This window comes from Lissotriton helveticus, chromosome 4_2 (assembly GCF_964261635.1).
Source record: "Lissotriton helveticus chromosome 4_2, aLisHel1.1, whole genome shotgun sequence".
In the NCBI taxonomy this organism is placed as follows: Eukaryota; Metazoa; Chordata; class Amphibia; order Caudata; family Salamandridae; genus Lissotriton; species Lissotriton helveticus.
This window is the reverse complement of record NC_136064.1, coordinates 103,608,809-103,631,268: the sequence shown is the minus strand read 5'-3', so window position 1 is coordinate 103,631,268 and position 22,460 is coordinate 103,608,809. Positions and strand designations below refer to the sequence as shown.

The 22,460-nt window shown below is 53.2% G+C and overlaps 1 protein-coding gene across 1 annotated transcript in view; it reads left to right on the top strand.

Annotated features, from left to right (window-relative positions):
- The window catches only part of NLGN3 (neuroligin 3), a 477,014-nt gene that overhangs the window by 43,485 nt on the left and 411,069 nt on the right, over positions 1-22,460 (top strand). The window contains exon 2 of the mRNA XM_078640209.1: positions 21,894-21,995. The gene's annotated coding sequence lies outside the window, so the exon portion shown is untranslated. The remainder of the gene's footprint in view (positions 1-21,893; positions 21,996-22,460) is intronic.

Here is a 22,460-nt window from a genome sequence, read left to right as displayed (position 1 = left end):
GGCATGTATGTGCGCCACAGGTGCACCCATGCATATTTCAGGGGTGCAACAGGGTGTCCTTTGGACACCCCTGCACCCTTAAAATTATTCTCAATTTGCGATTCGTAAATTGAAAATAACTTCCCATTCATTCCTATGGGCCTCCTGGCTCATAGAAATGAATGGGAAAGTATTCCTTAATTGCGATTCGCAATTTTCTAATCGCAATTAAGGAATTTTAAGAAATCGCAAAAAAATTCGATTTTGTACATACATACCTATTTGCAATTCTCAAATAGCGATTTCTTAAAAATCGCTATTTGAGAATCGCAAATCAGGTTGATGATACATATGCCTTCTGTGAATACCAAAATGAGTAAGTGCCTTCAGTGCCTTCTGTGAATACCAAAATGGTAGTAAGTTTAGGATTTTGTCTTAAGTTAGTTATGTGAATCGGGCCCATGGTGACTTGATTGTCGATTACTAGTCCGAGGTTCTTTGCATGTGTCCGAGTTCGGCATATGCAGTCAAAAAGCCACGTGCTTTACCAAAGATGACTACTTCCGTTTTGTCTGTGTTGAACTTGAGGCAGTTGGATTTCATTCACCTGCAACTTCAGTCATGCAGGCAGAGAGATCAGATCTGGGTGTGTGAAGTCCTGTTGGAGGGATAGAGATCGGTGATTGGTTACTTCTACTTCAACTTCAAGTTTATTGGTTCAGCTTTACAGAAAAGCCATCCAATAATAAACATACATTATTAATATAAATTAAAAAAACACATTTATTGAATCACTCTGGTTCATTCCCCCAATGATTTCAAAGCTTATGAGTTAAAAAAAAACCCTCCCAGGCACAGGAAAACAGAAATGCAGCTCTGGCACAGAAATAGAATTATTTAAAGGGGTTTATGAGATCTTATAACAGAAGATAAAGTGCTGCGTGCAGTGCAAATGTTGTCTGAATAAGATAGCCTGCTAATAAATGCTTCATGAACAAATATGGAAGCTGTGTAGCCTGCTAACAAAAGGATATTTCCATGAATTGTATAAAAGTGCACCCTTGCAAAATGCAAGTAATTGAAGAAACGTACGAATCTGTACAATATATAAAGTAATAGCACATGCGATAACCAAGAAACAATACATCCAGCAATGCGCAGAAGCAATTTGAATCAATAGCACCAGTTGATATAAATAAAAAAATTAAAGTAATTCAGTGTCCGACTCGTAATACAATCAGAGACAACATAGGACTCTAAAAGCAAAAAAAATGTCAGTACTCCTAGCTGAGAAAAAGAGCCCTTTTTTGAAGGAAAAATCATATCAATGTAAGGTTCCCATCCAGGGTCAGCCTTTAATGCCAATTAATAGTTAACAAGGCACTACTTGCATCTGCAGATTTTTGCCACATAAAATCCCAGCATTTCCTTTTTACCAATGGCAGTATAGACTTGGTTATGTTTCCAGGATGAGACCACAAGTCTGAACAGCCATTGTTTTTAGAGTGTGCTCTGTATCTCTACGCCACTGCAGTTTGTTCCAAGTCATCAGACTTAGAATGGCCTTCAGGCCCTTTTGGTTCTCCAAAAGATCCGCCGTTGACCAAAGACGAACGCAGTAGCTGTTGCTTACAGGGTGAAAAGCAATGCCGTCTGCCACAGCCACCTTTACAGAAAGGAGCCCTTATTCACTGACAGCTAGATTCATCATCGGCTCGCAAAGGGCCAGATTCTGAGAATCTGGCCCTTTGCGAGCGCAATTTTTGCATTTGGGATTCATCATCCCAAATGCAAAAATCGCTAATAGCAAATTCGCAAATTTGCGAGGAATAGCATTTAAGGAATCTCTATTTGAGATTCCTTAAATGCAATTCATTAACCATTTTTAAATTGCGAATTCGCAATTTTTGGCCGCTATTTACCGCGAAGTCTGACTTTGTGGTAAATAGCAAAAAAATAGAAAAAAGCACTTTAGTGCATTTTTTCCAGTTGCATGTTACACACACACATGTCCTTTGGACATGTGTGTGCGCAACACCTGTGTACATTTGCTTTTCAGCGGTGCTACAGGGTGTCCTTTGGACACCCCTGGCACCCTTGAAATCGCATCCTTATTTGCGATTAGCAAATTGCTAATCGCAAATAAGGAATAACACCCCATTCATTCCTATGGGCCTGTAGGCCCATGTATGAATGGGAAGTTATTCCTTATTTGCGATTAGCAATTTGCTAATCGCAAATAAGGATGATGTAGGAATCGCAATATTTTGTGCCATTCCTACATGAATCCCGTTTAGCAAGTCCTTAATAGCGATTCCTTAATATTCGCAATTAAGGACTCGCAAAACGGGACTATGATGAATCTAGCTGAATGTTCACAAGCTAATTGCTTCAATGTTCCTATCCTTAAATAAAAGTCCATAGGCAGTCTTTAATGAACAGCCAATTTGTGTTTTATTTCAACAATCTTCCAATGATTGCATCTAGAAACCATTACAATGGACAATCCCGCCAACACGTTTCGTCCACATTGGACTTCATCAGGGCTCCAATTTCCATACTCTTGGAAGACCCTGTGATACCTGTTAAATTCAATCCCTTTTTGGGGGTCTATCTGAGATTCGGTGCATTCACATCCAATGCAGCATCCTTTCTGGCCGGGGGGATAATTCCCACCATGGCAGATAGACCCTAAATAAGGGGATGAATGGATAAAGCCTTAACAGGTATCACAGAGATAGCATTGTGTGTCCTCCAGCCCTAGAGAGGGTATACCCCATCAGCTATCCTCTGTGCCCCCCAGCCATAGAGAGGGTATATACACCCCCCGACTGCTGCGCCATCTAGAGGCGACGGTCTTTCAGTCTCCACCCTTGTACCCCGCTCCCCAGCCACCCTGCATCTCAGTCCCTTCCTTCCCCCTGCTTGTGCGGGTGTCTGTGGTGCTGGACCGTCTGACTCCCCCCGCGCCACCCTTACAGACTGACAGCTCCCCCAGTCCTGGCATCCTCTCTCCCTCCCCTCCACTGCCCCCGGGCGGGCGGGAACGTCCTGGCGCTAACGCTTGTAGAAGGTCCCCGCAGCGGTAAGTAAAGGTGGCAGTTCCCTGGGGCTGCGAGGGATGGCGGGAGGAGCTGAGGGCACCGCAGAGGGTACAGGCAGAGCTGGACTGGCCGTAGCGGGCACCGGGCATTTCCCCGGTGGGCCGTTTGGGTGGGGGCCGATTCTGGGCCGATTCTGCCCCCCCCCCCCGATTTTGTTGCAGGGCCGATTTTGCAGCTATGCTGCAAAAACGGCCCTGTAACAAAACAGGGGGCCGGGGGCCAGCCGAGCTCTTTGCCAGGGCCAATTTTTGGTTCCCAGTCTGGCCCTGGGTACAGGGGTTACAGAGCCTGGAAAAGTGCCAGCCCCAGGGTTCTGCATGACCGGTTTATGGGGCGCGCTCTTTTTCTGAAGGAAATGAGTTAACGGTGTGATGCCCGGAGGCACACGGAGTACCCTGTGTGCGCTCTCTAGGACGCATGGTGCACCCTGTGTGCGCTCTCTAGGACACATGGTGCACCCTGTGTGCGCTCTCTAGGACGCACGGTGTACCCTGTGTGCGCTCTCTAGGACGCATGGCGCACCCTGTGTGCGCTCTCTAGGACGCATGGTGCACCCTGTGTGCGCTCTCTAGGACACATGGTGCACCCTGTGTGTGCTCTCTAGGACGCACGGTGTACCCTGTGTGCGATCTCTAGGACGCACGGCGTACCCTGTGTGCGCTCTCTAGGACGCATGGTGCACCCTGTGTGCGCTCTCTAGGACGCACGGTGTACCCTGTGTGCGCTCTCTAGGACGCATGGCGCAACTTGTGTGCGCTCTCTAGGACGCACGGTGTACCCTGTGTGCGCTCTCTAGGATGCACGGTGTACCCTGTGTGTGCTCTCTAGGACGCATGGTGCACCCTGTGTGCGCTCTCTAGGACGCACGGCGTACCCTGTGTGCGCTCTCTAGGACGCATGGTGCACCCTGTGTGCGCTCTCTAGGACGCATGGTGCACCCTGTGTGCGCTCTCTAGGACGCATGGTGCACCCTGTGTGCGCTCTCTAGGACGCATGGTGCACCCTCTGTGCGCTCTCTAGGACGCATGGTGCACCCTGTGTGCGCTCTCTAGGACGCATGGTGCACCCTGTGTGCGCTCTCTAGGACGCATGGTGCACCCTGTGTGCGCTCTCTAGGACGCATGGTGCACCCTGTGTGCGCTCTCTAGGACGCATGGTGCACCCTGTGTGCGCTCTCTAGGACGCACGGTGTACCCTGTGTGCGCTCTCTAGGATGCACGGCGTACCCTGTGTGCGAGCTCTAGGACGCATGGTGCACCCTGTGTGCGCTCTCTAGGACGCACGGTGTACCCTGTGTGCGCTCTCTAGGACGCATGGTGCACCCTGTGTGCGCTCTCTAGGACGCACGGCGTACCCTGTATGCGCTCTCTAGGATGCATGGTGCACCCTGTGTGCGCTCTCTAGGACACATGGTGCACCCTGTGTGCGCTCTCTAGGACGCACGGTGTACCCTGTGTGCGCTCTCTAGGACGCACGGCGTGCCCTGTGTGCGCTCTCTAGGACGCATGGTGCACCCTGTGTGCGCTCTCTAGGACGCACGGTGTACCCTGTGTGCGCTCTCTAGGACGCATGGTGCACCCTGTGTGCGCTCTCTAGGACGCACGGCGTACCCTGTGTGCGCTCTCTAGGACGCATGGTGCACCCTGTGTGCGCTCTCTAGGACGCATGGTGCACCCTGTGTGCGAGCTCTAGGACGCACGGTGTACCCTGTGTGCGCTCTCTAGGACGCACGGTGTACCCTGTGTGCGCTCTCTAGGAAGCATGGCGCACCCTGTGTGCGCTCTCTAGGACGCACGGCGTACCCTGTGTGCGCTCTCTAGGATGCATGGTCCACCCTGTGTGCGCTCTCTAGGACGCACGGTGTACCCTGTGTGCGCTCTCTAGGACGCACGGTGCACCCTGTGTGCGCTCTCTAGGACGCACGGTGTACCCTGTGTGCGCTATCTAGGACGCATGGCGCACCCTGTGTGCGCTCTCTAGGACGCATGGTGCACCCTGTGTGCGCTCTCTAGGACGCACTGTGTACCCTGTGTGCGCTCTCTAGGACGCATGGTGCACCCTGTGTGCGAGCTCTAGGACGCACGGTGTACCCTGTGTACGCTCTCTAGGACGCATGGTGCACCCTGTGTGCGCTCTCTAGGACGCATGGTGCACCCTGTGTGCGAGCTCTAGGACGCACGGTGTACCCTGTGTGCGCTCTCTAGGACGCATGGTGCACCCTGTGTGCGCTCTCTAGGACGCACGGTGTACCCTGTGTGCGCTCTCTAGGACGCATGGTGCACCCTGTGTGCGCTCTCTAGGACGCACGGCGTACCCTGTGTGCGCTCTCTAGGACGCATGGTGCACCCTGTGTGCGCTCTCTAGGACGCATGGTGCACCCTGTGTGCGAGCTCTAGGACGCATGGTGCACCCTGTGTGCGCTCTCTAGGACGCATGGTGCACCCTGTGTGCGCTCTCTAGGACGCACGGTGTACCCTGTGTGCGCTCTCTAGAACGCATGGCGCACCCTGTGTGCGCTCTCTAGGACGCACGGTGTACCCTGTGTGCGCTCTCTAGGACGCACGGCGTACCCTGTGTGCGCTCTCTAGGACGCATGGTGCACCCTGTGTGCGCTCTCTAGGACGCACGGTGTACCCTGTGTGCGCTCTCTAGGACGCAAGGTGCACCCTGTGTGCGCTCTCTAGGACGCACGGTGCACCCTGTGTGCGCTCTCTAGGACGCACGGTGTACCCTGTGTGCGCTCTCTAGGACACACGGTGTACCCTGTGTGTGCTCTCTAGGACGCACGGTGTACCCTGTGTGCGCTCTCTAGGACGCATGGTGTACCCTGTGTGAGCTCTCTAGGACGCATGGTGCACCCTGTGTGCGCTCTCTAGGACGCATGGTGCACCCTATGTGCGCTCTCTAGGACGCACGGTGTACCCTGTGTGCGCTCTCTAGGACGCATGGCGCACCCTCTGTGCGCTCTCTAGGACGCACGGTGTACCCTGTGTGCGCTCTCTAGGACGCATGGCGCACCCTGTGTGCGCTCTCTAGGACGCACGGCGTACCCTGTGTGCGCTCTCTAGGACGCATGGTGCACCCTGTGTGCGCTCTCTAGGACGCACGGTGTACTCTGTGTGCGCTCTCTAGGACGCATGGTGCACCCTGTGTGCGCTCTCTAGGACGCACGGTGTACCCTGTGTGCGCTCTCTAGGACGCACGGCGTACCCTGTGTGCGCTCTCTAGGACGCACGGCGTACCCTGTGTGCGCTCTCTAGGACGCATGGTGCACCCTGTGTGCGCTCTCTAGGACGCACGGCGTACCCTGTGTGCGCTCTCTAGGACGCACGGTGTACCCTGTGTGCACTCTCTAGGACGCATGGTGCACCCTGTGTGCGCTCTCTAGGACGCACGGTGTACCCTGTGTGCGCTCTCTAGGACGCATGGTGCACCCTGTGTGCGCTCTCTAGGACGCATGGTGCACCCTGTGTGCGCTCTCTAGGACGCATGGTGCACCCTGTGTGCGCTCTCTAGGACGCACGGTGTACCCTGTGTGCGCTCTCTAGGACGCATGGCGCACCCTCTGTGCGCTCTCTAGGACGCACGGTGTACCCTGTGTGCGCTCTCTAGGACGCATGGCGCACCCTGTGTGCGCTCTCTAGGACGCACGGCGTACCCTGTGTGCGCTCTCTAGGACGCATGGTGCACCCTGTGTGCGCTCTCTAGGACGCACGGTGTACCCTGTGTGCGCTCTCTAGGACGCATGGTGCACCCTGTGTGCGCTCTCTAGGACGCACGGTGTACCCTGTGTGCGCTCTCTAGGACGCACGGCGTACCCTGTGTGCGCTCTCTAGGACGCACGGCGTACCCTGTGTGCGCTCTCTAGGACGCATGGTGCACCCTGTGTGCGCTCTCTAGGACGCACGGCGTACCCTGTGTGCGCTCTCTAGGACGCACGGTGTACCCTGTGTGCACTCTCTAGGACGCATGGTGCACCCTGTGTGCGCTCTCTAGGACGCACGGTGTACCCTGTGTGCGCTCTCTAGGACGCATGGCGCACCCTGTGTGCGCTCTCTAGGACGCATGGCGCACCCTGTGTGCGCTCTCTAGGACGCATGGTGCACCCTGTGTGCGCTCTCTAGGACGCACGGTGTACCCTGTGTGCGCTCTCTAGGACGCATGGTGCACCCTGTGTGCGCTCTCTAGGACGCACGGCGTACCCTGTGTGCGCTCTCTAGGACGCATGGTGCACCCTGTGTGCGCTCTCTAGGACGCATGGTGCACCCTGTGTGCGAGCTCTAGGACGCATGGTGCACCCTGTGTGCGCTCTCTAGGACGCATGGTGCACCCTGTGTGCGCTCTCTAGGACGCACGGTGTACCCTGTGTGCGCTCTCTAGAACGCATGGCGCACCCTGTGTGCGCTCTCTAGGACGCACGGTGTACCCTGTGTGCGCTCTCTAGGACGCACGGCGTACCCTGTGTGCGCTCTCTAGGACGCATGGTGCACCCTGTGTGCGCTCTCTAGGACGCACGGTGTACCCTGTGTGCGCTCTCTAGGACGCAAGGTGCACCCTGTGTGCGCTCTCTAGGACGCACGGTGCACCCTGTGTGCGCTCTCTAGGACGCACGGTGTACCCTGTGTGCGCTGTCTAGGACACACAGTGTACCCTGTGTGTGCTCTCTAGGACGCACGGTGTACCCTGTGTGCGCTCTCTAGGACGCATGGTGTACCCTGTGTGCGCTCTCTAGGACGCATGGTGCACCCTGTGTGCGCTCTCTAGGACGCATGGTGCACCCTGTGTGCGCTCTCTAGGACGCACGGTGTACACTGTGTGCGCTCTCTAGGACGCATGGCGCACCCTCTGTGCGCTCTCTAGGACGCACGGTGTACCCTGTGTGCGCTCTCTAGGACGCATGGCGCACCCTGTGTGCGCTCTCTAGGACGCACGGCGTACCCTGTGTGCGCTCTCTAGGACGCATGGTGCACCCTGTGTGCGCTCTCTAGGACGCACGGTGTACCCTGTGTGCGCTCTCTAGGACGCATGGTGCACCCTGTGTGCGCTCTCTAGGACGCAGGGTGTACCCTGTGTGCGCTCTCTAGGACGCACGGCGTACCCTGTGTGCGCTCTCTAGGACGCACGGCGTACCCTGTGTGCGCTCTCTAGGACGCATGGTGCACCCTGTGTGCGCTCTCTAGGACGCACGGCGTACCCTGTGTGCGCTCTCTAGGACGCACGGTGTACCCTGTGTGCACTCTCTAGGACGCATGGTGCACCCTGTGTGCGCTCTCTAGGACGCACGGTGTACCCTGTGTGCGCTCTCTAGGACGCATGGTGCACCCTGTGTGCGCTCTCTAGGATGCATGGCGCACCCTGTGTGCGCTCTCTAGGACGCATGGTGCACCCTGTGTGCGCTCTCTAGGACGCAGGGTGTACCCTGTGTGCGCTCTCTAGGACGCATGGTGCACCCTGTGTGCGCTCTCTAGGACGCATGGTGCACCCTGTGTGCGCTCTCTAGGACGCACGGTGTACCCTGTGTGCGCTCTATAGGACTCACCGTGTACCCTGTGTGCGCTCTCTAGGACGCATGGCGTACCCTGTGTGCGCTCTCTAGGACGCACGGCGTACCCTGTGTGCGCTCTCTAGGACGCACGGTGTACCCTGTGTCTGGTGTTGTCTATGGGGGTGCATGGTGCATCCTGTGTGTGCGCTAGGCCCAGTTCTAGGTGGTGGGCTGGGTGGGCCGGCCCACCCAAACAAGAGACTTGGCCCTCACAGTGAGGACATGAAGGCCAATAGAAAATGGCATCTTTAGTTTAAAACGTTCCTCCGAACGTTGTTTTTCTTCCTTTCTGGGAGTTGTGAGATTGGGCTTGGGCTGTTTCTCACAGCCATCCCCAATCACCCAACTCCTCTTGGAACGGTGTGCTGTGTCATGCAGGTACCATGGGGGCATGGCGAAGGGGATACATTCTTTATTTGGCACCGAGTAACTTCCATCCTGCTGTGTATTCAGTGAAAGGAAGTTTCTTTATACTGACTCCCCTTTGCTGACCCCTGCAGCTGCTTATCAGATCAGATCATGTGACACAAAGTTTGACTAACCAAGTAGGTAAGAGAATGTGTTACTATTTGTTCTTATTTTTAAATCTTCACAGGCCCAGCAGGGCACCTACTCTGTGTTTGCTTATTTTAGATAGTTTTTCATTATCATGGCCATGGATGCAAGACAACAATAAACATTTCCAGGTAAATGGTGATTAATGATCCTGCTGAGAGCAATCCTTTGTCCGTTGGTAGTTTTGAAATGCAGATAAGATGTATTTTATGTGGAGTGCTCAGTGGGTTACTACCCTTGTCACGGAGATTATTTTGTTACTTGCAGTACAGAAGTTACAATCCTAGCATAGGACAGTGACCAATGAACTGCCACCAAAGAGCTGCATACAGACATGAATGGTACAGGTTGTGTTGCTGTATAGTTAGAACTTCCCCAGTCTTTCATTATATTAACTTTTCTAAAAATTGTTTGGGCCGATATACATTTTTATTAGTAAAGCCAGCCCCAAAAACACTGGGGTGTGCTTCAAACTCTGAGTTTGTGCTTCCCCGGTCTTAACCCTTTTAAAATATACTGATCACCGGTGTGGATGACGTGTGATTCCTACACCTTGTAATCCTCATTGTCTTGTGTGCTATTCCCTGTAGACTGATTTACATATTTCTATGCTTCTTTGTCTCTGTTTGATGTGTGTGATGTAAAGTACTGTGACACCCTACACTGATATAAGTAGCGCTATACAACAAATGAAATGCATATGAGAGAGGGGTATGAGAGGTGAAGGGCACTGGTGGAGGGTGACAGGGAGGGAATCCGAGGAGGAGGTAGTGGGAGGGGCTATGGAGCTATGAGGGGCACTGTTGGAGGGTGGTAGTAATGGTATATGTGGAGATAGAGGTCATTGGTTGGGCGCCAAAAAAGACTTTTGCACCAGCACTAAAGCAGACCCTGTCATGGCCTTCTGTTTTTGTTTATTAAATTAGCAGTCAGGTCATTGGGGCAACTGTGGGACATATTTTAAAGTGGATGCTAATTATATTTATTGCTACATTCAATGTTTTAAGTTTGAAGGGGATTTTAGTAATGTTTTTTAGGGGAATAATGAAAGGGGTACTGGATGGTGGCTGATATGGGGCTGGGGCCCAAGGCCAGCTGTGAGATAAGGTGCACAGGAGAGGGATGGTAGAGAAGTGGATAATCAGGCCTGGAAGCTCTTGTGTTGAAGCCTGGCCTGGTGGAATTTGAGGGTTTGCACTTAGGTCCAGACAATGCTCTTACTTTCAAATAACTCTCCACATGCTCTGCATACACACAGAATTGATCCGTTGTATCATGGTGACTGTTTAGGAAGTAAATATAATGTAATTTAGGGATTGTAGGCTACCCCCAGAGGCAACCAATTGGGCCCGCAGTGGCCGACCCAAATGCACCCATGGCCCACCCAAATAAAAATTCCTGGAGCCGGCCTGGTGTGCTGTCTAGGACGCACGGTACACCCTGTGTGTGGTGTGGTCCACGGGAGGCACGGTGGACCCTGTGTGTGGTGTGGTCCACGGGAGGCACGGTGGACCCTGTGTGTGGTGTGGTCCACGGGAGGCACGGTGCACCCTGTGTGTGGTGTGGTCCACGGGAGGCACGGTGCACCCTGTGTGTGGTGTGGTCCACGGGAGGCAGGGTGCACCTTGTGTGTGGTGTGGTCGCCGGGGCACACGGTGCACCCTGTGTGTGGTGTGGTCCACGGGAGGCAGGGTGCACCCTGTGTGTGGTGTGGTCCACGGGAGGCAGGGTGCACCCTGTGTGTGGTGTGGTCCACGGGAGGCAGGGTGCACCCTGTGTGTGGTTTGGTCCACGGGAGGCACGGTGCACCCTGTGTGTGGTGTGGTCCTTGGGGCGCACGGTGCACCCTGTGTGTGGTGTGGTCCACGGGGTGCACGGTGCACCCTGTGTGTGGTGTGGTCCACAGGGCGCACGGTGCACCCTGTGTGTGGTGTGGTCCACGGGAGGCACGGTGCACCCTGTGTGTGGTTTGGTCCACGGGAGGCACGGTGCACCCTGTGTGTGGTGTGGTCCTTGGGGCGCACGGTGCAACCTGTGTGTGGTGTGGTCCACGGGGCGCACGGTGCACCCTGTGTGTGGTGTGGTCCACGGGGCGCACGGTGCACCCTGTGTGTGGTGTGGTCCACGGGGCGCACGGTGGACCCTGTGTGTGGTGTGGTCCACGGGAGGCACGGTGCACCCTGTGTGTGGTGTGGTCCACAGGAGGCACGGTGCACCCTGTGTGTGGTGTGGTCCACAGGGCGCACGGTGCACCCTGTGTGTGGTGTGGTCCACAGGGCGCACGGTGCACCCTGTGTCTACTCTCTAGGACGCACGGTGCACCCTATGTGTGGTGTGGTCCACGGGAGGCACGGTGCACCCTGTGTGTGGTGTGGTCGACGGGAGGCACGGTGCACCCTGTGTGTGGTGTGGTCCACGGGGCGCACGGTGCACCCTGTGTGTGGTGTGGTCCACGGGGCGCACGGTGCACCCTGTGTGTGGTGTGGTCCACCGGGCGCACGGTTCTTAAGGTGGACAGTATTAGCCCATTCCTACGGTGGTCAGGAGCACAGGGGCTGGGACCAGTGGGCGCTGCCCATAACGTCACATGCTGCTACCACTAACTTTACGTTGGCCTAGCTGCAGAAAGACCCAAGACCTCGGCTGGAGTTGCTGCTTTAGTATGAAGAGCACGGACTCGGTGCCTCAGAGCAGCGGCTGGTCTGCAGGGACATGAGCTGGGATTGTAGAGCTGGCAGATTCTCGCAGCTCCAGGGCTGTGGCTGATGCTCCCTTCTGATGTCCCGGGGTGCCCCCGGGCTCTCCGGAGACGGTGACAGCTTTACGCAGCGCCGCTCAGATGTGGGTAATGATCGCCCACCTGCTCGTGGCATCCACTCTAATCACCCGGGATCAATGACTTCCACCGATCGATCCTTCATTACCTCTGCGGGAAGGGACCGCCCCAGCCGGGGCCCCACCTTCCCTGGTTTGCCTTCTTACTGCCTGCTTACTATGGAATGCAATTTCCGTCTGTTTTATTTTACAGGATGTATGTAAAGCGCTCTGATGCGTGCGGGTCTAGCTAGCGCTATACATAGTGCCAATATCGGCCCAACCCCAGACCTTTCTTCATACAACACACCACTCCACCAATAACCGACACAACACAAGTTTGATGGAGAAAGTTGTTGCAGTTTTATTAGCATATACATTATGCCACCATGTTGGGTTATCTTACGGGTCGTTCCAGAGCAGGTCGCCTCTCGCGACCCGCCCACCTGATGAGCCATAACCCCCGCGGTGTTAACCGTAGGGGCATTGTCAGTTTTGGGGGGAAGGTCTATCCCCTCCCCCGGCGAACCTCTCGTTCGCCCATTACTCCACCCCTCCCTCTCGGGGGGCGGAGCGTTGGCAATCCCCGGTTGCTCAGGTCCACAACCGCCCGAAGGACTAACGGGGCACCGTCACTCCTCCAGGGTCCAACCCAGCGTGGATCTCCCTGGGGATAATTCTGCTCTCGCACCCACCGGTGCTCCTGTAGAGGGTACCCCTCTGTACCTCTCTGCATTGGATCGCCCTGTAACTCCGCCTGCAACACAAAGACAGTAATATTAATAGCAAAACAACCCCCCCACTTACTGCTCGAAAGCAGGGTAAGCGGATGGGAGGGAAAACAGCAATGGGCAGTCACCCGCTCAGGGTCCAGGCAGGGGAGGGTGAGGGTCAGCGCGAGCAGCGGCCAGTAACAAAGAGGGCGCTTGACCCTCGCCCCCTGGGCTATATAGTCACTCCCCCCTCCCCCAAGACACAGGAAGTGACATCACGGGGGGACCTCTAATCCCCCCAACCACTAGACCGCTCAGGGTCTGTGCCTTCCTATGGCACTAAGGGTGGCCGCCCTCGTAGGTGGCCACCTTTGGTGTCCCGGGGCAGCCAATTATAGTGCCAATATCGGCCCAACCCCATACCTTTCTTCATACAACACACCACTCCACCAATAACTGACACAACACAAGTTTGATGGAGAAAGTTGTTGCAGTTTTATTAGCATATACATTATGCCACCATGTTGGGTTATCTTACGGGTCGATCCAGAGCAGGTCGCCTCTCGCGACCCGCCCACCTGATGAGCCATAACCCCCGCGGTGTTTACCGTAGTGGCATTGTCAGTTTTGGGGGGAAAGGTCTATCCCCTCCCCCGGTGAACCTCTCGTTCGCCCATTACTCCGCCCCTCCCTCTCGGGGGGCGGAGCGTTGGCAACACCCGGTTGCTCAGGTCCACAACCGCCCGAAGGACTAACGGGGCGCCGTCACTCCTCCAGGGTCCAACCCAGCGTGGATCTCCCTGGTGATAATTCTGCCCCAACCACTAGACCGCTCAGGGTCTGTGCCATCCTATGGTACTAAGGGTGGCCTCCCTCGTAGGTGGCCACCTTTGGTGTCCCGGGGCAGCCAATCAAAACTTTTAAAATAAAAAAATAAACATGGAGACACTACTGGCCTCTCCCGGTCCCTACAAGCGCTTAGACTCGCCTCCCCCTGCAGTCACCATCAATCAAGCGCCGATTGATACTCCCAGCCCAGCGGATCGATTACTCAGGTGACAAGGGGGAGGGGCAGGAACTGGGGAATGATCCGGGAAGATCCCCAGGGATGTTATTGACAACATTGGCAGGATAATCCTGCTTGAACAGATGAGCTGGGTTTAGGCGGTGCGCTCGGGCTGAACTGGCCCCCACCGGCCTAGGTGTGGTGTGAGGCAACGCAGCGCAAGTGGCTCTGATGCCTCACATTGCGATGAGGAGGCGTCATGGGCGTTACGGTGGGTGTTCCCGTGTAACACTCAAGGCATTTGACACATTTCGAGATTTACAACAAGCTGTAAACCTGGGATTGCATCAAAAGCCGACGCCTCCCAGGTGTGGCACGAGAGTTGTTTATGTGAAGGAAGGTTTCCCTCCCCCACAAAAACAACATGATTTCAACGCAGACAGCCTTGCACCATGGTACAGAGTGCCTGCGTTGCTGCATGGCAGCCATTTTAGGGCCAGCGCAGAAACAGAGGATAGGAATGCGCCGTATCTTATAGATATGGCACTTTCCCGCCATTTCCTTCTGATGTCCGGCAGCGCAGCAGGAAGGCTTGTGGCACTGTCCTGTGGCAAGAGTTTACAAATGAGGCCCTATGGGGCATATTTACTAGGAATTGGCAGGGGGCAGCATTGTGAATTATTTTGTTCTGTTACCTTACGCCAATTTGAAAGGACAGGAAAGCAGCGTATTTACAAGACACTGTGCATTCCTGTCCTTTCACCCAGCGCTGATGCATATTGAGCCGTACGCCAACGCAGGTGCACTTGCATCATGGCGCAAGAGTGCCTGTGTTGTTGCCACAATTGTTTTTGTGCAGGAAGGGGCCCCGTGCTGCACAAAAACAATCATGAAAGGCATTTTCCTCTTTCTGTGTGTGCTAGCACACGAGAAAAGACAAAAAACAAGACATTTCTCCTTGTTACGCCTGCTCTAGGAGGTGCAAGGTTTTGGTGATGCCACAGGTGGATGTATGACGTTACAACGCATACTTTTACAATGCATACCTTTATAATGCATTTTTTACAACGCAACATCCATTACAACGCATTCCATTACAACGCATGCCATTACAACAAATTTTTAGAAACTACCTTTACAACGCATTCCATTACAAAGCATACTATCTTAACAATTGAAATACCTTTACAACGCATAACAATACGTTGCATGTATGGTAAGTATTGGATAGTGTAGGGGTACAAATTACTATTCTAACTCCAGGGGGGTGCAACATTAGGGTAAGTGTTGGATAGTGTAGGGGTAAACATTACTATTCTAACTCCGGGGGGTGCAACAGTAGGGTAAGTGTTGGAAAGTGTAAGGGTACTATGCGTTGTAATGTTATGTGCTGTAATGGTATGCGTTGTAATGACATGCAATGTAGTTGTATGCGTTGTAGTGTCATGCGTTGTAATGGTTGCGTTGTAATTGCATGCGATGTAATGGATGTTGCGTTGTAAAAGTTTCGTCGTAATGGTAGTGCGTTGTAAAAGTTGCGTTGTAAATGTTGTTTCCCCCACAGGTATACATGATGTTGTAAATCTGGGGCAGCGTAAAATCCCATGGGTGTTGAGTGGGAACACCCACCGCAACACCCATGGAACGCCTCTTTCAAACAGAGTAAAGCAAGGCCGGGGCTTGGGCTGCCTCGCCCAGCTCCATATCTACAAGGCCATGAAAAGCCATGCAGGGTGGCTTACCAGGGCCTTGTAGATACGGCTAAGCTCTGTGTACCAATGGAATGTCACAAAAGTGACAATCCAGCAGTGCAAAGGGCTTGTAAATATGCCCCTCGGTGTGTAAGGTAGGTAGGTGCATCTGACAAGAGAGTTTGTGCGTTTTACTCCACAGCCTATAAGGTCTGCATACGCTGAGGGGTGACTCGTCTTAACTTGTGCCTGTAAAACCTGTGTTCCCGCACGGATAGCTCCAATGTGCAAAGCTGAACCTGGAAGATCTATTTATTCTGAGGGATACCACTGCTGTCAGAGATTTGAGCCTGTAAGATTTATGTAACCTGGCTTACAGGGGTAATCATTGGGACAGACAAGTAGCTTCAGGTAGGGGGTTTGGGGTGTGACACCGCTCAGATGAATGGATTCTTGGCTTGGTAGTTGGGTCTGGAGGCCCTGAGTCAGGCCTGATATTTCTACGTCGTATTTTCCCGCTTTCAGCGTAGAGTAACAGAAGAATGTTTCTAATGTCACCTTTAAAAACAATCACTTTTAATAAATATCTGTCTATGCAGTGATATATTCGGATGTACTAAGGGGAAAAGCTTCCACGTGTTAAATTAATAATACTTATTTTTTTAATTGTGAAACAACTGTGCCATATTTTTATTAGGGCTCGGCTGAAACGCGCGGAAGCGCGTCTCCGCCGAGAACTTATTGTGGCCGTGTCTCCTTCCCAGGAGACAATCCTGGCCGCGCGCATCGCCTTGGAGGCGATTCCAAACTGACACGCGCACGCGAACGAGCGCTGCGGCCAGGCGCTGTCTCCTGGGCGTTTTCAAACTTAAATTACCCTTCTCAGCGGTAGGTGTACGCAATTACTGGCGTACCTTAAAAATGAATGTCAACAAAATGTCCGCAAATGCCCCTTTTCAATTGCATACATGTAGGGGAGGCAACAGTGGTCTTAGAAGAGCTTGAAGCAGACAGCAGAGCGTGTGAGCTCCCGGGTTGTGTGTGTGTGCTTACTCTAGCCACACGTCAGCGCGGGCCCCGCCTCCCCCTGGCTCCAACACAGGACGGCGCTTTGCGGCAGCTGCAGTAAAATGAAACGCCGCTGACTGCACGAGGAGCACCACTGCCGGCCAGGCCCAGGAGAGAGAGCAGACAGGCCCGCTGTCAGCCGCCCTCGCCCGCTCAGCTGACTGCCTCCCTGTCACTCTCCTCCTCTGCTGGTCTCGCTTTCCTCGGCCCTCACCCCCGGCTGCCATGTCTCTCCCCCGCGGGTGCCTGCTGCTCCTGCTCTGCCTCTGCCCGGCGCTGCTGCCAGCCCGGGGGGAGCCCGAGGACTCCGACCTGGCCAAGGAGGAGGAGGAGGACCCCCACGGAAAGCACCTCTACAACGGCGAGATGTTCACTCACGCCATTACCGAGGCGCCGCATTTCATCATGTTCTTCGCTCTCTGGTAAATATGAACAGATACTTTGATGCGAACAATAGCACACCACCTTTAAAAACAAAAATAATCTCCCACGCAGGGTTGCGGACTGCAAAGTACATGCATTCCTTAACTAACGTGACGTCTTTGAAAGTCGCTCGCAGAATTTCAGCCGAATTGCAATGTGTGAAGTAAGAACAAGTGTCCCCTCGATTTATCACTAAATTAAGTTGATTTCGAGTTGTGTTTAACTAATTGGTATACTAGAAGACTAATTGCAAAGCATATAACTGTCTGATTGTAAGGCTCGTAGGCGAACCAAGGTGTAGTGTTAGTCGTTAAGCCAGGAGCTACACCCCTGCGGTGTTTGCTCGGGCATTGGCTGCTAACGTGGCGGCTCTACAGTCACTTCCTCTTCAGGCCAAAGGGGGACCGGGGTCTGAGTAAGCGTCGAAAAGGCTCCCTAAACGATCGCACTTTGAATACTTTGGTCCAAGTCCACGCGCACACCTCCACGTCATAGTGTTCTGTTAAACCGGAAGAGACTTCATTTTTCGCCTGACTTAGTTATTTGCAACTATATTTCAACTTTCTCTTCTAAAATATCCTTCAACGCATCCCAAATACTTTTCACACTTTCAGTACTGCAAACACCTCTCACATCCAACTTTTGCAAGGATCTCAAGATCCAAGTGTGCAGCAGTGGGATTTAATGACTTTTGCCCAGGGGATCATTTCAGAGGCTACTAGGCCTCCGAAATCACCCCCCTGGGCAAAAGACATGTCAAGTACAGTTATGAATTGTCATTGATCAATAACATTTAAAAGAGGGCGTTTATACACTCACAATGTGGTAGACTTTCCATGGGCAAAGTGCCATAGGAACATTAAATCTTGGACTGAAGCAAATATGGTAAGTTAAACTGGTCGTGTGCGGCTGTCGAGATTTGTAAAATGGGACACTGAGTGAAAAAGTTGTCCAAGCTTCGAATGACATTGAGACTGATCTAAGGTGTGGGATGTTTTAAGTGAGTTTCGAAATCTCTGCACCTAGCTATTGTCGTATACGTTAACTGAACTATTTTACCATAGCCAACAGGCGTATTACACGTTTATACATTCTGGTCACCCTACCAATAAGCACGTGTCGCGTTGCTATGTCCACGTTTGAAGTGGGGGCTCTAACTTTTGCAATGCCGAGACCGTTGCATTGTAAATGCTTGTATTGTGTTTGTTGTCTGATGTACATGCCAGAAGTGTTCATGGCTTGGCTCTCGCCTGGACTCCCAGAGCCAAGCAGGACGCTTGGCTTGGCCAAGGCTTGGCTGGCCCTATTAAAGTGCTGGCGCGTCTCTGCCATTTATAACCTGGGCTGAGTGCACGGGCATCAGTCACTCGAACTGAGTTGTGAACGGCCGGACCGTAAACACGCAGTATGACAACTCTACAAAAAGGCTCCCAATGTGTTGCCCTCCATGTCACTCTAGAGGGAGGCCCCCCTAATGACCGGTTACTCACCGGTAACATTCATTACTCCAAGTCGTAGCCCTCCCCGTCCCAGTCCAGGTGTGGGGCGCTGTGTTGGGTTCTCCTCCGGTAGTGTGACTTTTGCTGTGCTTTATAAAAGTCTGTTTTTGCTACTGGGTGAAGCCGATTCTTGCTTTGGTATCTGCTCATGTGGTTAGGACTGGGACTGGAAGGGCTGGCGAGGAGGTAATGTCCGGTTACTCACCGGTAATATTCAGTACTCCGAGTCGTAGCCCTCCCCGTCCCAGTCCAGGTTTGGGGACGCTATGTTGCTTTCTGCTCCGGTAGTGTGACTTTTTGCTGTACTTTAATACAGTCTGTTTTTGCTACTGGGTGAAGCCGATTCTTACTTTGGTATCTGCTTATGTGGTTAGGACTGGGACTGGGAGGGCTGACGAGGAGGTAATGACCGGCTACTCACCGGTAATATTAATTACTCCGAGTCGTTGCCGTCCCCGTCCCAGTCCAGGTTCTCATCCCTCCCTCCCTGTTCGGCTTCTTGTGCTTGGGGGTATAGGATGTGGATTGGCGGGTCACAGGGTTATATGCCTCAGGGTATGGGTGTGGCCTGGAGGGAAGGGATGGGTTTTTAGTTGCTTGGGAGTTTCTGGTGGGAGGAGCTATGCTCATGTGATTAGGGCTGGGATGGGAAGGGCTGACGAGGAGGTAATGCACGTGAGCACTGACCCCAAGCCTCATGGAGACAGTCACCCCAAGCCCTGCTCATCTCACCCCTCCAGCCTGCAGCCCGCTGCTCTTTAGTTGGCATTCGTTACATTAGGAGAGCTCTGATGACCGACCCTCTTGGGCTCTGTGCAGTCTGGGTTCAGGCCTCTGTGTGCACGGTGTGTGCACGTTGGGGCACTACTCGGAGATGTAACTCCAGCCTGTGTTTGATCTCTTCACTGATGCCCTGTGCTGACGGGTGGTAGAGGCCCGGGCCTGTGAGCTCTGCCTGACTCCTGAGCCTGTAGCATTTGTGTCAACGGAGATTTTACAGGCTTCGGGTGGTGACGCTTCTGCCTCTTGAGGGGGGTCTTGGGCTTCTGAGATCTCTTTAACTGAGGACAAGTTCTCACACTTGAGGCCTGCCTTGCAGGGGGTTGCACACAGGATGGCTGTGCTCTGTGAGACCTGAGCATGCAGCACCGGTGCAAACAGGGGCCCTATCCTGTGGGGTTTGATTCATTGAAGGGGTCTGTGCTCTTCAGAGCCTAAGGGGGCGTCTGCAGGAACGTCTGTGCTCTGAGCTTGTAGCAGGGTATGCTGGACTTGTGTCGCCTGCTGGTAACTGTTGTGTAGTGCTAGAACCTGTAAGAGCTGTGTGTCCTTATACTTACACCTGTCTCTCCCACTCACCTCCTGGTAGGCGTAGGAAGCCTGGATACCATGGGCTTGTGTGACCTGGTGGTCTGACTCTCGAACCTGTAAGAGGTCTGTGTCCCTATACTTTGATCTGTCTCTATCACCGACCTCAAAATGGTTTATATGATTATTGACAGTATATAGTGCCTAGAAGCCATACCAGTCAGAGGATCCCCTGCATTAGTGCGCTGAACTCCAGGGGTCTGCAGACCCGAGGGTAAGCTCTATGACCCAAGACCGTGAACACTTGTTCCTTGCCCAGGGAGGTGTCGCTCCCCTGCATGTGATACTGTTTCAGCTCATTCAGACCCATCTTCAGGTGGGCTTCAGTGGGTCTTCTGCAGGAGAGCTACAGCCTGGAGACAATGATGGAGCTCCTGATCCGATCTTGTTCTGTCCGGCCAGTTAGGGGCAGAAAGGACCAGGGCAGTGTTGCCATCGCCCGGAGGAGCCTGGACAGGGTTATGGACAGTGGCTACAGATGCCCCGCAGACTGAGCGCCTCTGTCTTGGAAAGGACAGGGTTACGGAGAGTGACTGCTGACTGAGTGCCTCTGTCTTGTAAAGGACAGGGTTACGGAGAGTGATGGCTGACTGAGTGCCTGTGTCTTGGAAAGCGCAGGGTTACGTAGAGTGATGGCTGACTGAGTGCCTGTGTCTTGGAAAGCGCAGGGTTACGGAGAGTGACGGCTGACTGAGTGCCTCTGTCTTGGAAAGGGCAGGGTTACGGAGAGTGACAGCTGTCTGAGTGCCTCTGTCTTGGAAAGGACAGGGTTACGGAGAGTGACTGCTGACCGAGTGCCTCTGTCTTGGAAACGGCAGCTCCGAGGAGGGACATCTTCTCCTAGCCAATGAAGCCTTCCTGAATGCCAGGCAGTCCGTGGCTAGCGGCTTCCTCCCCTGGCTACCACTGAGGTGTGCCCATGAACCATATGTCTTTGTAAGAAGATGTGTAGGAGGCAGTAACAGAAAAGGGCAACAAGCATTGGCATAGCCAATATGTCTCGCTTTTGGGCCCTTATGTGTTTAGCCAGAACTTCTGGCTATGTTGTAGAGCATTGTGTCTGCTCCCCATGCACGTCCCCTCCACCCCACCTCCACAAGAGTGCGCGTAGTAGAACTCGCACAGAGTAAACAAAAGCAAGGCAAAGCTTGAAGCATGCAGCCACTAAGTAGAGTTGTGCTAATCAGCGTGAGGAAAATGTTGCACAAACCAACAGAACAGAGCTGGCAAAAACAAGGAGAAATCAGCTGAAAATATGCTGTGCGAGTCAGCGTAGCACAACCCAGTTGCCAATCGACACTGCCTGGGTACGAGGATCAAAGTTCCGATTGCCTGGGCCACGTGAAGAAGAGAAAACCAGCCAATGACCTGGAGGAAGGAGGCGAGGACTCCCAATGAGCCTGGAAGAAGCAACACGACTTGCCTGACCTGCACGTAGTATCAAGAGGCAAAACAGGCAGCAGATGGCAAAAGGAGACAGCGGAAATCATCCAATAGGCGTCAGTCAGGAAAGCTCCGCAGTGAGGAGAAAGGGCTGGAGAGGCAGAGCAGTAAACAGGGAACAATAAAGTTACATTTGAAAAAAAAAAAATGGAACAGTCTCAAGTGACCGCAGGACGTGTCGCGTGGACCAGACACACACATAGCGTTTCCCTTGTGGGAGCGAGCAGGGGCACCATCTGTTTTCAAGATAATTACAAACAGATGGCGCTGATGCTCGCTCCCGCAAGGGAAATGCCAAACGTGCACGCGCTGCAATAGAAAGCAATGCAAAACGTACACGCTTTTAGACAAAATGCGGATCAATTGCAAAAGGTCCCCTCCTAATCAGCGCATGCACGCTGCATAGGCTATACCTAAAAAATTGTACCAATAGAAACGTTAACTTGCTTGGCAGCCTTGTAGTCCCTGGTCTCTTCCCAGCACGGCCTGATGGAGGATGCTCTGTCCTTGCACGCTTACAGCCAGAAAGATATGCGCACAGAGACAGTGCTTCATCCGTGAAAAGACATGAGCTAATATTATAAAATAAAAATTGTTAATTTTCGTCAGGCTGACATACATTTATTTCCAGGTCCTCTACTTATGCTAGAGCTGCAACTCATGTGTGTTTCCCCTTTTATTTTAGATTTCTGGTATGGTGCTGTGCCGGCGACGGTTCGTTGGGCGTGATTTCGACAGCCAGAGAGCCAGGCCAGACCGAAGCTAAGCCAAGCCCCAGTGTTTGAAGGTGAGTGCTGTCCTGCAGCAGTCCTCATCAGCACTGTCTAAAGACCTATCTAGAACACTATTTAAAGGGCTATCTAGAACACTGTTTGATGGTCTGTCTAGAACACTGCTTAAGGGGCTGTCTAGAACACTGTCTGAAGGGCGGTCTAGAACACTGTCTGAAGGACTGTCTAGAACTCTGTTTGAAGGGCTGTCTAGAACACGGTCTGAAGGACTGTCTAGATCACTGTTTGAGGGTCTGTCTAGAACACTGTTTGAGGGTCTGTCTAGAACACTGTTTGAGACTCTGTCTAGAACACTGTTTGGGGGTCTGTCTAGAACACTGTTTGGGGGTCTGTCCGGAACACTGTGGTCAGGTCTGTCTAGAACACGGTTTGAGAGTCTGTCTAGAACACTGTGTGAAGGGCTGTCTAGAACACTGTTTGAGACTCTGTCTAGAACACTGTTTGGGGGTCTGTCTAGAACA